A 12,032-nucleotide genomic window follows, 5' to 3' on the forward strand; every position below is an offset into this window, starting at 1 on the left:
AATTGCAATGGGTCCAGGTCCTTGCTGAGGCAGGAGTTCAGTCTAGTCATGACCAACCTCTCAAAGCATTTCATCACTGTTGATGTGAGTGCTACCGGGCAATAGTCATTAAGGCAGCTCACATTATTCTTCTTAGGCACTGGTATACTTGTTGTCCTTTTGAAGCAAATGGGAACTTCTGCCCGTAGCAGTGAGAGGTTGAAAATGTCGTTGAATACTCCCGCCAGTTCATTGGCACAGGTATTCAGAGCCTTACCAGGTACTCCGTTGGGATCTTCCGCCTTAAGAGTGTCTCTTATTAGAATCTCTTATGCAACTCAGTAACCCCTGAAAACCCAGCAAGCAAGACATTCAATTAAATTGTTGCAATTTTACAAAATCACGAGCCCAAAACCACTAGAAATAGCTGAGAGATTTAGATTTCACAAAAGGTACCAGTCAAAAGATGAAAGCATTCCTGAATACACTGCAGAACTCTGCAAACTTTCCCAATACTGTACTGTGACTTTAGAAATGGACTTTCTGATGCAGTAAGGGACAAGCTTGTATGTGGCTTGCATAGTCAAAGCACTCAAAAGAGGCTACTGTCAGAAAGAGACTTAAACTTAGAACTAGGACTGACCATTGTAATATTGTTAGGGACTGCAGCAGAACTATGGAAAAAGAGTTTAGAATGTGAAATGCACAATATGTCCCCAAATGGTGCAAAAAGCCCAAAATGTTATCAATGTGGCAAATCCTCCCATGATGCAAATGATTGTTGGTTCAAAGAAAAAGTTTGCAGAAATTGTCACAGACAAGGCCACGTAGAGAGAGTGTGAAAGTCAGACAAAAAGCACAACCAAAGCGAAAAATCACAGAGTGAAAAGTTTCAAACACAAAACTTAACAAAGGCATAAGATGACTTAATGTGGAACTGAACGAGACAACATAGAATCTGACAAAGGTGAGCTGTCATGCCTAGGACTGTATAGTATTATCGCAGATTGCAAAATCATATGGATCACAACAGATGTGTCTGATGTAAAACTGAAAATGGAGCTGGATACAGTGTCAGCTTTATCTATAGTTTCAGAGGCTGACTACAACAGACCATTTTCTAAGCTACCATTGGAAAAGACCTTGGTGACACTAAAGACCTACACAGGTGAAAAAGTGTCTTCCAAAGGCAAACTGAAGTGAATGTGACATACGGAGGCCAAACATAGCAGTTAGAGCATTTTGTGTTGAAAAGTGGAGAGCCAGCACTTTCTGGATGTGAATGGATGAGAAAATCCACCTAGACTGACACTCAATCAAAGTTTATAATGTGGAGGTTCTGGTGATATCATCATCCAGAATGGCAGCTTAAGTCAATAGCTCCTCTGGAAAAACACATATTTTGCCCCGTTAACCCATCAAATATAGGATAGTGACAATGGACCACAATATACAACAGAAGAGTTTAACTATACATGAAGAAAAACAGAATCAAGTCAGCTCCTCACCACTTAGCAATGAATGGGTGAGCTGTAGGCTTTATCCAAACTGTCAAGAAGTTCATTAAAGCTATGGACAAGGAGGACATTTCTCTATAGCATAAGGTGGACAATTTCCTTTTTGTGTATCTGTTACAATGAGCGAAGTAAGCAAACCCAAGTGCAGGACACAGGCACGGAGATTCAGTTTGGATGCTTACATGGGCGTAAACACCAAACAGCAAACAGGAGGGATCTTGACACGGAGCCCTGATATGGAGCCTTGACACAGAGCCTTGACTCAGAGATTTGACACAGAGACTTGACTCAGAGAGACGGAGTCTCATAGGTAAACCTTGAAACTGGAGCTAAATTTAGAACAAGCGGTTCTAAGTGATCTGGAAACATAGTTATCTCACAGGAAAAAGACCAACGAACTGACAACTAGTGGTTGTGATGCCGGGATTCTTGTACTACAGTTCTTGATGGAAACCAGGTGTGCTGTCATCAAAGTGAATTAGAAGCAATTGGGAAATTAACGGTCAGAACTGTGGCACAATCAATGGAAATTAGGAGCAAGATAGGGAATAAACGACTGGGACCATGATGGTATCGGAAATCTGTTTATGTGACGACAAATAAAACACTTGCAATACTGCTCATAAGCAGGAATCTGAGATCTTGCATAGATCTTCTGTGACCAGACCTATGGAGGGAAGTACAGAATAAGCAGTTCAGCCAGTCACCAAGTAGATCATCAAAGAGCTTTGAGATTGGACAGGAAGTCCTAGTGCATGTTTACTGAGAAGACAAGTGGACACCCAGTAGGATAGTTATGAGAACGGGACCACTGATGTACAGTGGATATTGGAGATCAGACATGGGGACGCCATGTGGACCAGATACTGGATACTTATCTGAAGAACACACCTGAGTCGTTTGCATCCAACAAGATGGACATATTACAGTCACCGGATTTGCCTCTCAGTGATGATATTGTCACCGACAGCAATGTGACATGGGAAATCGAGAATGTTGTCTTAGACAAGATACCTACCAAACCCGATGCCACTCCACAGGTCCAGAGGTGCTGCCCTGAAAGAAATTGAGTGCCACCCAAAAGACTAAACCTTTAGAACTGTGAAGTTAGTTATGGCCTGTTATTGTGAAAGCATGTTTACTTTAATATGGTTTGTTAAAAGGAAATTGAATGTTTTGTTACATATGCAGTTTTATGTTACATTAATCTAAAGGGGGAGGAAGTGTAATTTACAGATCTATTTCTTTTAGCGTAATGACTCCCCTTACCACTAATTATTGACTGATAACTTAAGCATGAGCATTAATTTGTTGATCTCTCTACAAGTTTACTTCACCTCTGAATGTGTGCCTTTATTTATTTGATGTGTAGTTGTAAAGACACAGCATAGTCCATCTTGTCCAGGTAACATATTTACCTTCAGACCTTTCATCTTCCCAAGAACCTTCTCCTTAGTAATAGCAACTACACTTACGTGTGTCCCCTGACACTCTCACATTTCTGGCATTCTGCCAGTGTCTTCCACAGTGAAGAATAATGCAAAATACTTATTAAATTCATCAGCCACTTCATTGCCTTCCACTACTGCCTATCCAGTGTCATTTTCCAGCAGTCCAATATCTGCTTTCACCTCTCTTTTACTCTTTATACATCTGAAAAATCTTTTGGTATCTTCTTTCATATTATTGACTTTCTTACTTTCATATTTCATCTTTTCTCTCCTTATAGTTTTTTTAGTTGCCTTCTGTTGGCTTTTAAAAGCTTCCCAATCCTCTAAGTTCCCACTAACATTTCCTACACTTTGCTTTTATGCTATATTTGACTTTCTTTGTTAGCCACAGTTGTCTTATCCTCCCTTTTGAATACTTCTTCATCTTTGGGATGTACCTATCCTGCACCTTCTGAATTGCCCCCTGAACTCCAGCCATTGCTGTTCTGCCATCATTCTTGATAGTGACCCCTTCCAATTAACTTTAGCCAGCTCCTCTCTCATGCCTCTGTAATTTCCTTTACTCCACTGTAATACTGATACATCTGACTTTAGTTTATTCCTCTCAAGCTGGAGAGGCATGATAATTATCACATTATGATAATTCACTCCTAAGAGTTCCTCTACCTTATGCTCCATAATCAAATCTGGTTCTTTACACAACACCCAATCCAGAATTGCCTTTCCTCGAATGGACTCAACCTCAAACTGCTCTTAAAAGCCATTCTATAAATTCCTTCTCTTGGGATCCAGCACCAATCTGGTTTTCCCAATCTACCACCATATTGAAATTGTCTGTGACTATCACAACGTTGCCCTTTTTACATGTCTTTTCGGTCTCCCACCTCCTGGCCACTGTCCTATCAGGGTCTTTTCACTCTTGTAGTTTCTTAACTCTACCCACAAGGATTCTATATCTTCTGATCCTAAGTCACCCCTTTCTAATGTTTTGCTTTCATTTCTTACCAACAGTCACCCCATCCCCTCTGCCTACCTACCTGTCCTTTTGATACGATGTGTATCCTTGAAAGTTAAGCTCCCAACTATGATCTTCCTTCAGCCATGACTCAATGATGCCCACAATGTTAGACTTGTGAACATCTAACTGCGCTACAAGATCATCTACTTTATTCCGTAAACTGTGTGCATTCAAATATGACACTTTCAGTCCTGTATTCATCACCTTTTTCAATTTTGCCACCTCGTTACACTTCAACACATCTACTGACTGCAATTCTGCCCAATCACCTGCCTGTCCTTCCTCACAGTCTCATTACACAATGCATCGACTTGCATATCAGTTACCCCATCCTCAGCCCTATCGCTCCATTTTCCATCCCCCAGTCAAATTAGTTTAAACCCTCCCCAACAACTTTAGCAAACCTGTCTGCAAGGATATTTGTCCCGCTCAGGTTCAGGTCTCTCTAGTTCAGGTGTAAACTATTCTTTTTGTACCAGAAGGGATCTCAATAATCTGGAAATCTGAAACCCTGCCCCTTACACCACTCCCTCAGCCACTCATTCATCTGCACTATCATCCTATTTCTGCCTTGACTAGCACGTGGTACTGGGAGTAATCCAGAGATTCAGCCTCTTCCCTATCTCCCTATACTGACTGTGCAGCACCTCTTCCCCCTTTCTACCTATGTCAATGTGCACCACAGCCTCTGGCTGCTCACCCTCCCTTTTAGGAATCTTCTGCAGGCGCTCTGAGACAACCTGGATCTTAGAACCTGGGAGGCAACACGCCATGCAGGCTTCTGTTTTGTGGCCACAGATCCTGATGTCCATCTCCCTCACTATCGAGTTCCCTATCACCATCACTCTGTCTGACTTTGCCCTTCCCTGCTGATCTTCAGAGTGGCCACAGTGGCACTGGTCTGGCTGCTGCTGTACCCTGACAGGCAGTATTCAAAGGAGAATACTTGTTGCTGAGGGGAATGGCCACAGAGGAATCCTGCACAAACTGCTTACTTCTCCTGGCGGTCACCTATCTACTATCTGAAGCCTGCACCACCTCAGCAAAAGTCTTATCTATGAGGATTTCAGCCTCCCGGATGGTCCTGAGCGCATCCAGCTCCAGTTACAGTTCCTTAACCTTGTTGGTCAGGGGCTGAAGTTGGGTGCACTTCCTGCAGATGTAGTCATCAGGAATACTTTAAACAGGTTTGGTTCTCTATCGAAGGAAAGTCATTATTTCATTGGAGGTGTGTCAGAGAAGGTTCACCAAGATGACCCAGTAGTTGTCTTACAGAGAAAGGTTGAATACGTTATGACTCGTTCCATTGGGATTTAGAACAATGACAGGCAATCTCATTCTAAGCCAAAGAAGCTGAGCAGGTACAAGTAGTGAACTGACAATGAGAGGCTGTGAAATAATATTAAAAGTATGACAGTAAATAGACATAACTAACATTTGAGGAATTGATGAATAGTTTACAACAAAGATATACCCTTTCTTCTTCTCCTTAGTTCCAACCTCCCTACTGTACCCCTTTAATTCATCAAAAAATCAAATAGGAAAATCAATAAGGTAATTTGGTAATTTTGTTTATACTGTACTGTTTCACTACACTATACTGATGTGTAGTGAAAAACTTTGTTCTACATGTCATCAATTACAACAGTGCATTAAGTTAAGAATAGAACAATTATAACAGAAGTAATGTGTAGATCTGCAGAGAGCAGCTTACAATGAGTTGCCACAGTCTGGCAACAGGTCTAGCTGTGACGATCCAGAGAGGTTAAGACAGTTTTTGTTCAAAGGAAAAAAGCTTAAGTTGTTGCCAGGAAGAGCAATTCGCCTGATGATAGTGGAAATTTCAAATTTCAGCAAAGGAAGGTGAAGGTCAAAAAGGGAAAATAACATATGAGAGTAATCTAAGGAACTGTGAAAATAAACTGAAAAACCATCAACTGATATGTATAAAGGACAAAGGTTCGCTGAAGTTATGCATTGTATATTTTTTTAGGGTTAGTGGAATCTAGAGGTATTGGCAGAAAGCTGGAACTGGCAATTGAATTTGAATCATCAGCCATAATCATATTGAACGGTGGAACAGGCTCGAGGAGCCAAATGCTCCCATTGAAACATATTCTTCCAAGATTATATAGACCACTTACAGATTGACAGAGAAAAAAAAAATGCAGAATAAAGAAATGGCAGAGAAATTAAACATCTTTCAGCAGCCCTACAGCAAAAGAGGATCTGAAATAATTAGTATTAGTTAAAAATGTTTTGGAGAAATTAATAGGACTGAAAAATATTACATCTGCTGGACCTTATGAATCCTCAGATTTTGAAAGAGGTGGCTACAGATCTAGTCTTCGCACTGCCCTGATCTCATGGATCAGACAGACTGGAAAATAGAAACTAAAACCCCATGATTTAAGAATGGCCACATTGCGGTTATACATACAACTTCAGTTTGGTCTAATTTGGAGAATTCTGTGAAGCCACATCAAAGGATGCTTTGATGAAAGTGCAGGAAAGTTTCACCAGGATGTTGCCTGGATTAGACAGTACTAATTATAAGGAAAATTTGCACCAACCGGAATTATTTTTTCTGGGTATCAGGGCCAAAAGGGAGGCCTGATAGAGGTTTATAAAATTATGCGAGGCATAGATAGGGCAGATATTCAGTCTTTTTACCAGGACAGAGTTGTCAAATACTAGAAGGAACAGCTTTAAGGTGAGACTGGGAAAGTTTAAAGGAGATGAACGGAGCAAGTTTTTTATAAACACTGGAAGTGGTAGGTGCCTGGAATCCATTGTTAGGGTAAGTGGAAGCAAATACAAAAGAAATGTTGAAGAGGTATTTAGATAGACAGACGCAGGCAGAGAATGGAGGCATGTGGACCATGTAAAACAGATGTGCAGATTAAATTGGCATTCTGCATTGTACTATTCTATGATCAATAAACGAGGCACTATAGGCCTGTTAGCCTGATATTAGCAGTTGAGAAGAAGATGAAATTTATTTTAAATAACAAGTTAACAGGGCATCTGGAAAATAGTAATATTATTAGACAGACTCTGGATAGATTTAAGTTGGTAATTTACACCTGCCCATTCACCTGCTCACTCACCTCCATTCAGGCCCCCAAACAATCATTCCAGGTGAGGCAACACTTCACTCATGAATCTGTTGGGATTGTCTATTGTATTTGGTGCTCCCGATGCAGTCTCCTCTACATTGGTGAAACCGCTAAATTATGGGACTACTTTCTCCACTCCATCCACCCAAAGCAGAATTTCCTGGTGGCCAACCATTTTAATTCCTATTCTCATTTTCATTCTGACATGTTGGTGCATGGCCTCCTCTTGAGCTATGATGAGGCCACATTTAGGGTGGTGGAGCAATACCTCATATTTCACACAAAGTACACTGCAGATGCTGTGGTCAAATCAACACGTACAAAAGCTGGATGAACTCAGCAGGTCGGGCAGCATCCGTTGAAATGAGCAGTCAAAATTTCGGGCCGAGACCCTTCGTCAGGACTGAAGAAGGAGGGGGCAGGGGCCCTATAATGAAGGTGGGGGAAGGGTGGAAGGTGCCAGGTGAAAAACCAATCAGAGGAAAGATCAAGGGGTAGGGGAGGGGAAGCAGGAAGGGGATAGGCAGGAGAGGTGAAGAAGGAATGTAAGGGGAAAGCACTATCGGTAGTAGTAGAAGAAGACAGAATCATGAGAGAGGTGATAGGCAGCTAAAAGAGGAGGCAGAGTGAAAGTGGGATGGTGGAAGGGAGAGGGAGGGAATTACTGGAAGTTGGAGAATTCAATATTCATACCAAGGGGCTGGAGACTACCCAGACGGTAGATGAGGTGTTGCTCCTCCAACCGGAGTTTGGCCTCATCATGGCAGTAAAGGAGGCCATGTATGGACATATCCGAATGGGAATGTGAAGCAGAGTTGAAGTGGGTGGCAACCGGTCGAGCTTCGTCGAGCACCTCTGCTCCATCCACCACAACAGACAGGATCTCCCAGTTGCTACCCACTTCAACTCTCCTTCACGTTCCCATTCGGATATGTCCATACATGGCCTCCTCTACTGCCATGATGAGGCCAAACTCAGGTTGGAGAAGCAACACCTCATATACCGTCTGGGTAGTCTCCAGCCCCTTGGTATGAACATTGAATTCTCCAACTTCCGGTAATTCCCTCCTTCTCCCTTCCACCATCCCACTTTCACTCTGCCTCCTCTTCTAGCTGCCTATCACCTCTCTCATGATTCTGTCTTCTTCTACTACCCATAGTGCTCTCCCCTTACATTCCTTCCTCAACGCTCCTGCCTATCCCCTCCCTGCTTCCCCTCCCCCATCCTTTGATCTTTCCTCTGATTGGTTTTTCACCTGGCACCTTCCACCCTCCCCCCACATTCTTTATAGGGCCCCTGCCCCTTCCATCTTCAGTCCTGACGAAGGGTCTTGGCCTGAAACGTTAACTGCTTATTTCAACGGATGCTGGCCGACCTGCTGAGTTCATCCAGCTTTTGTACATGTTGACCTCATATTTCATCTGGGTAGTCTCCAACCTGATGGCATGAACATCAATTTCTCTTTCAGGTAATTTTTTTCTCTTCCTCTTCCCTCGTCTTCTATTCCCAACTCTGGCCTGTTACCTTCTCTCACCTCCCTATCACTGTTCCTTGGTGCCTCTCCTTCTTTCCTTTCTCCCATTGACCACTCTCCTCTCCTATCAGATTTCCCCCCAGCCCTTTACCTTTCCCACCCACCTGGCTTCACCTATCACATTCTAGTTATCCTCATTTCTCTCCCCCACCTTTTTATTCTAATATCTTCCCCCTTTCTTTCCAGTCCTACAGAAGGGTCTTAGCCTGAAACACCAACTATTTATTCATATGCTGCCTGACATGCTGAGTTCCTCGAGCATTTTGTGTGTGTTGCTTTAAATTGGTAAGTCTGTTTATTATTGTCATGTATACCAAGGTACAGTGAAAAACCTGTTTTACATGGCATCCAAACAGATCATTTCATTACCATAGTACATTGAGGTAGTACAGGGTAAATAATAACAGAACGTAGAAGTGTTATGGTTACATAGAAATGCAAACCCATAAAGAGGTCAAGTCAAGTCAAGTCACTTTTTATTGTCATTTCGACCATAACTGCTGGTACAGTACACAGTAAAAACAAGACAACATTTTTCAGGACCATGGTGCTACATGAAACAATACAAAAACTACACTGAACTACGTAAAAACAACACAGAAAAATCTACACTAGACTACAGGCCTACCCAGGACTGCATAAAGTGCACAAAACAGTGCAGGCATTACAACAAATAATAAACAAAACAATAGGCACAGTGGAGTCAGTTCAGTAAGTTGGTGTCAGTTCAGATTCTGGGTATTGAGGAGTCTGATGGCTTGGAGGAAGAAACTGTAACATAGTCTGGTCGTGAGAGCCCAAATGCTTCGGAGCCTTTTCCCAGATGGCAGGAGGGAGACGAGTTTGTATGAGGGGTGCGTGGGGTCCTTCATAACACAGTTTGCTTTGTGGATGCAGCGTGTAGTGTAAATGTCTGTAATAGCAGGAAGAGAGACCCCGATGATCTTCTCAGCTGACCTCACTATCTGCTGCAGGGTCTTGCGATCTGAGATGGTGCAATTTCCGATCCAGGCAGTGATGCAGCTGCTCAGGATACTCTCAATACAACCCCTATAGAATGTGATGAGGATGCGGGGTGGGAGATGGACTTTCCTCAGCCTTCGCAGAAAGTAGAGACGCTGCTGGGCTTTCTTTGCTATGGAGCTGGTGTTGAGTGATCAGGTGAGTTTCTCCACCAGGTGAACACCAAGAAATTTGGTGCTCTGAACGATCTGTACCGAGGAGCCGTTGATGTTCAGCGGGGAGTGGTCACTCCGTGACCTCCTGAAGTCAACAACCATCTCTTTTGTTCACATTCAGAGACAGGTTGTTGGCTCTGCACCAGTCCGTTAGCTGCTGCACCTCCTCTCTGTAAACTGACTCGTTGTTCTTGCTGATGAGACCCAACACAGTCGTGTCATCAGCGAACTTGATGATGTGGTTCGAGCTGTGTGTTGCAGCACAGTCATGGGTCAGCAGAGTGAACAGCAGTGGACTGAGCACACAGCCCTGGGGGGGCCCCCATGCTCAGTGTGATGGTGAAGTCCATCTTACAGGGGTGGAGGCTGCGAGGGACAATTAAATGACTCTTAGACAGGTACATTGTTGTTTCTTTTTGCGCCATGTGGCGCATTGGACAGCACTTCCATTTTTACAAGGTTGAGTTGCCTGCTCAATATGGAAACGTGAATCCGGCTGGCCGAATTCAAACTTGCGTCAAAGTCCAGTGCCGATGCCACCACACCACCAGCCGGCTCGATAGGTACATGTTAAAAGAAAACATGGAAGTTTATGGGCTATGTGGGAGGGAGGGATTAGATTGATCATGGAATAAATTAAAGGGTCTGCACAATATTATGGGCTGAAGGTCCTGTACTATTCTATGAGACTGTTCAATAGAATTATAATAAACGGTAAAATAAATCATATTTGTCAGATCTGTGAAGATTTTGTTTAGGTTGTGGTCTGTATATTAGAAAAGACAAAATCAGAGGAAGTGGTATATTTGGACTATTGGAAACTATTAAAGGGTGCCATAAAAGAGATTGTTAAACAAAATAAGAGCATATGAAATTGGAGCAACTATATTGGTATGGATTTCTGTCATAAATAAGTTGTTCACCTTTGACTTGTAAGCCTATGATTAGTGATGTGCTAGAGGGATTAGTGCTGGAAACCCATTTTTCACAATCAATATCAATAACTTGGATGAAGCAATCAAATGATATTACATCTAAGTTTGTATATGAAATGAAAGCAGGTGTCAGTATGGGTTGTGAAGAGGGATGCAGAGATCAATTAGGGGATACACATGGGTTGAGGAATGAGCAAACAGATGGCAGATGGAATATAACATGGAGAAATGTGAGGTCAACAACTTTGGCAAAAAAAAAGAAGTGAGATATGTTTCAGTCATTGAAGAATTAAAACATGTTGGTATTTAGAGGAACTGGGCCATCTTTATGCACAAATTATGGAGAAACTACATTGAGAATTTAGAAAGGAAATTTGTATATTGGCCTTTATTGAAAGAGGATGCGAGTACAAATGTATTAAAGTCTCAATGGGATTATTTAGGCTTTACTGAGACCATACCTGAAATATTGTACATACCTAAGAAAGGTTTACCTAACTAAGAAAGAATTTATTTGTACGAAAATGAGGGTGACAGATGTTCACAAGATTATTTCCTAGAATATGGGAGATTAAGTGGACTGCGCTTAAACTCATACAGTCACAGACTAGAGTTTAGAAAAATTAGTGATGATCTGACTGAAATGCGCAGAGTAAAACTTGAAAGACATCACAGTGGTGATGTTTCTCCCAGCTAAGTGTCTAAAACCAGGGGTCACAGTTTCAAAATAAGGAGGCAGCTATTTGGTACAGAAATGAGAAAAGTATTTGTCACCTCAAGGGTGAATCCTTTGAATTCCCATTTCAAGTGGTTTGTGAGGCTTATTCACCAAGTATATTTCCGGATATTACGGTAATAAAGGAATGCAAGTTAAGTAGAGGAAAATGCTGCTAAGCTAAAAGATCTGCTATGGTCTTATTGACTGGTGGAGTGGAGCAGGCACAAATTAAGTTGACAGCTCTTACTTCTATTTGTAATATTATGAGAATGGGTTGGAGAACTAAACCCCTTGGCAGTTAGAAGCTCAGGCTTATGCAGAAAGAAGAGCGGTGTTCCACAAAGTCATCAGCCAATCTGCTTTTTGGTCTCCCCGTTTTAAAGAACACTGTGTTATAAGCAGCAGTTTCAGAATACTAAATCAAGAGAAGTGTACGCAAAACACAGGTGAGTATGTTTGGCACCCTAGAAAGTGGGGAATGGGGGTTGAATCTCTTGCCCTTGCATGGGTAGGTATTGTGAGAAGTAGAGCAGGTATGGGTGAAAATGGAGGAGTTGGATGGAAGAGTGCCAGAGTAAATTGT

This window comes from Hemitrygon akajei, chromosome 6 (genome assembly GCF_048418815.1).
Source record: "Hemitrygon akajei chromosome 6, sHemAka1.3, whole genome shotgun sequence".
NCBI lineage: Eukaryota > Metazoa > Chordata > Chondrichthyes > Myliobatiformes > Dasyatidae > Hemitrygon > Hemitrygon akajei.